This window comes from Alligator mississippiensis, chromosome 7, assembly GCF_030867095.1.
Source record: "Alligator mississippiensis isolate rAllMis1 chromosome 7, rAllMis1, whole genome shotgun sequence".
Taxonomy (NCBI): domain Eukaryota; kingdom Metazoa; phylum Chordata; order Crocodylia; family Alligatoridae; genus Alligator; species Alligator mississippiensis.
Window position 1 is genome coordinate 67,193,836 of NC_081830.1, and position 4,595 is coordinate 67,198,430.

Below are 4,595 nucleotides of genomic sequence, written 5' to 3' on the forward strand. Positions count from 1 at the left end.
GACAAAAAAATTCTGAGACATAGAATTAACCCTTGAGATAGGAATTAGAATGTGCTGTACAAAGAAAATAATCCAGTCCAAACTGAAACTTATGAAGCATGAGCAATGCTCTGACATGAAAGACTTTATCCAAAATACTATAAAAAAAGAGACCTAGGGCAGAAAGATATGTGCAGCTTGAAGTCAAAGCCCACAGAAAACAGGCACAGAGCTGCACATCCTGTAGCAGGCAACCTATGGTAAAAGAAATGCCTGGCATATGGAATATGATACAGGAACTATAGTTCAACTACATCACTTTGCAAGACTTTGCAAGCAGCAGCAGAATACACAGACCGCAGAAGTGGGCAGCAGCACCATTCACAGATTCAATGGGCAATGTTGCAGCAGAAGATGACTACATTTTCAGCCTGCAAGTAAATGGAACAGGTGTAAAATGGACACTGATGTGGAAGCTGATGGTGTTGTGCCCGAAACAATGATATTCACACCAAAGAAAAGCCCTCTGCAGGAGATGGTAAATGAGTAAAATCAGGGTTTATGTTGGTGGTTTTATCCCTACCAAGGGAGTATGTGAGCTAAATATATGAGTAAATACGGAATTAGAAAAGATACAATTTGTAATAGCATGTTATTGGGTTTAAAAAGTCAAGCTATTAGTCTCACCAAATGAATATACCTATTGGAGGAGGAAGGGACCAAAACAACTGAGGAAAAGTGTAAGGTGGCTCCTTTCCAGAACATGAGGAAGATCTCGACCAAATGGAGCCATAGAAAGGTGCAACTTCCCCGCAGTTCATGCACTTAGGGAAGTTCTCCTCACCCTAAGGTATAGGATAAACAGGGCTGGGTTAAGCACGTTGCTCTGGAAATCATAGAACTAATAAAACTGACAGTAATTAATGCTTTGGGAACGTTAATTGACCATTGTAGAAAAAATAAATGGAAACCTTCATTTATGCAGCGACCCAAACAAAATAAATGCATTCTTTAACTGCATTCCTACTTCAAAGTAGAGAGTCAAGGGGAGATAGCTGATATCAAATGTTTTTGCCTTGATACATCATTTGGGATCTGGCAGGTGCCATTTATATAAATCTGCACAGTCAACCTTCTCTTTGGGAGGTGCTGTAGTATTTCCTTATGCTGCCATTTGGGCTGTGTTTAGAGTCTGAGGTATTCACAGGAAAAATACATGAAAATGTTGGTAGCATAAAGGATATGAAGGTCTATAGAAGTGATGTTTGGTCTGGGGAAAACTGGAGAACTTGACCAAGGACTATAGGCATTACTGGAAAAAGCCAGAGCTGCTGGGCTAAAAAAGCTAAACAAACAAACAAACAAAAATGAAAATCCCGTGTGGCAGAAAACATATAGCTGAGGAAAAGGTGCACAGACCGATTACAATAAGGTCATGGCCATTACTAACATACTTACTTCAAAAGACAAGGAAGGGAAACGGTTCCCTTGGAATGGTGAATTGTGTAGGGAAATCTGTGTCTACTCTAATACTCTTGAGTGCATTATTCTGCAAAAGTGCCCCATGGATGTGGGACAAATCCTTAATAAAGAATTTGAGAATCTGAAGAAGTTTATTAAAGAGGCCCGAGACCTGAGGTACTATGGCGGTAACAAAGTTGTTCACCAACGCTTCCAAGTTTTCTGGGGCAGTCTTCTTACAAGTATATGGTCAAAACAGGAAACCTGTGCCTTATGTGGTGCTGACATCACATAATATCCCTCATTTGGTGGTTAATTCAGAGGCCAGAAGGCCAGGGTTCCTGGCCCAGCCACAGATTTCCTGTGTGGCAAGGAGCAAGTCGCAAGGAGGTTGAGATCTAAGTTTCAATTTTGTTGAGATCCATGGACTGAAGTTCAAGATCGAAGGGCAGAATTCGGTATTATTGCTGGGGTATTTTTCAAAACTTTTTCCTCATTCAAAATCAAAAGCAGATTTTGCCTCTGAGCAATAAAAAATCCTTAGCTAACACCACAATTGGCAAAGTTTCTATATAAAAAAAGCCTCATAGTATTATAGTTACAGTGCCGTGACTACAGTCCTGATCTGTTTTTATTTGCTGATCTTTCATCTGAAATGTACAAACAGTTCACCTGGATAATCAATGTGTTACCCCTTTTCTGTCATGCCTCCCTGCCTACCAGTCAGTCACTATAAACATTTTCCCCATAACAACTGTTTAAAATCAGAGTGTATCCTAAGGCTGCAATATCACTGCTTGCTTGGATCTAAAGAAAAGCATACATCAGTAGACAGCAAAATCAATGCTCACCTGATTACAGATATTTTTCAAAAATATTGCAGGCTCAGTTCATTCATCTTTTATGTCGGTTTTTCACTTAGGGCCAAATGCTTGCTCAGTAGCCTCTGCTGTGTGATGGCTCTAAGCCAGAGTTGTACCATGCAGCCAGGCTTGTCACAAGAGCAGGTAACAGACCCTAAGAGGTGACAGACCTTTGGAAAGGTAGACCATGTAATTCCTACACTACTTTCCAACGCTGCTTCTTTCCAGGGATATATTTGGCAACCGTGTCTTCTTTGGCACAAACAGCTACAGGGATATCGAAGGAGGACATCAAGAGAAAGAGTCTCTGCAGTATCCTAATAGAAGGTACAAGATCTTCTCAGTTGATTGACATCCCAAGTTAACAATCCAGAGGCTCACAGCTCTGAGTTCTCAGACAGGACCAAATGGATTTTTTTCTAGCCACAAATGATTTTTTAAAATAAAAGCACGTGATATCCATGGATATTCCCAGTAAGAGTGGTGACAGTGCAACCGAGTCAAAGATAATTTGAACTTATCTTTGGTTCAAAAATGCTTGTAAGAGAGATGGGAAGGCAATAAACATTGAGCCAAATGATTGGAAGAAGACTGCTGAGGATTGAAGTGCTTGGAAACAATCTGTTAAACATGGAATGAAGGCTCTTGGGGGAAGAAGAGCCCACTGGGCACAAAAGAAAAACCTGAGGGAGATCCCTGCACCACATTCAGGACTGTTTGATGCAAACTTCACTTGATAGATGCAGGAGGGACCGTCACTCAAGACCTGGGCTCTAGAGCCACACCTGCAGATGTTCAGCCAGCTGAGGCTGTAGCAGGCAACTGAGTTATGCTAAGGCTTTTTAGCAAGAGTCCAGGCCTTCCCAGAACTAAGCAACAAAATTGAACAGAGTGCCCTGTGGCACTAGGAGATGTGCGTGCTGTGATTGGTGTGCTAGGAGAGCAAGGCACAATGTTTTCCATGTAAGGAATGCTTGGCACAGTGCCAGGGCATTGGACAATTTGGGATGAGAAAGGTTACAAAAGTAATGGACAAACTAAGGAACATGTGTGTGTAACATGCTGGGACCCTGGGAGGACAGACGTGGCTTCTGCGTCCCTGCTTGAGCAGTGGGGAAGCCAGAAACTAAGATCCCACACCCCCAGCGGAGGATCTGAGGCCTGGTACCTGTAACGGTCGCAGCTGTAACGTCTAAGGAGCCACTTGACAGGTTGTATTGTGGGGAGGAAACCTGTAATATTGCCTAGGGATTACTATTAAAGTTCACTTGATACCACGTTGGATGAGTTGCTGTGTCAACCCTTGGGGGGGTGGGGAGAGGGGTCTGGCAAAAAGAAATCCTACGGGGAACAGGTGCCTCACTCTGCACAAATCTATTGTCCTGTGAAACGGACAGAAACGCACTGCGGTGCAACCAGGGCAGATCCCTGGGAGCGCATTTGCACTCCACTTTCCTCCTTTGTCTACTCAAAGTTTAAAACCAACCGCCTGGCCTGGCAGCCGTGTGTCTACGGGGCGGTGCTGAGGGAGTCGCCTGACTTCGTGGCTCCTTAGACTCTACCTCTGAACTCCCCCAGCCCCCGCCCCTCCATCCTTTGCATGGTGCACCCCTCACCTAGCCTTTGTCCTGCAGCGGCAGCTGCTCCTGGTCATGAAACTGCTATTTCACACATCTGCAGGTTGTTTTTAACTCATTCCAATGAAATTACACTTTTTGCTTCCGTCTTAAACTGCCTACTATAACCCTAAGCCCTGAACCTCTTCCTAAACTTTTTAGTGTATTTTTAACTGGAGAAAAAGCAGTGTTTGTGTCACAGGTGAAACTATCCCTCGCTGAGAGCACTCCCCCTCCCCCTCCCCTTTTTCCTAGCCCTAGGTCTGATCAGACCGTCTCGCTCCCCCGGGGCCAGGCCTGAGGCAGGTGTCTGCACCCCGCCCGCCCCAAGGCTCCTGGGCTCATGGCTGCCCCTCCAGCTACCACTCAACCCACAGGGGCAAAGGCAACGTGGAAGGCAGGTGCGCGCGCAGCACCTGTCATGTCGAGAGGGCTCCTACGCATGCGCACCCCCCATCGGGGGCCAGGCAGCGCCCCGTCCACCCCACCAGAGGTGGAACGTTCTGGAGACGCCCCAGGAGCCCTGTGTTGCACTCTGTTGCCATGGCAGCGACGCCACCGCCCCTCCACGCCCCGTTTGTCTCCGTAGCCCAATCAGCAGCCAGCCAGGGCCAGCGGCGGCCAATGGCAGCCTAGCGGCGCGTGACGTGTGCGTGCGGGGCGGAGGGCGAGGCAC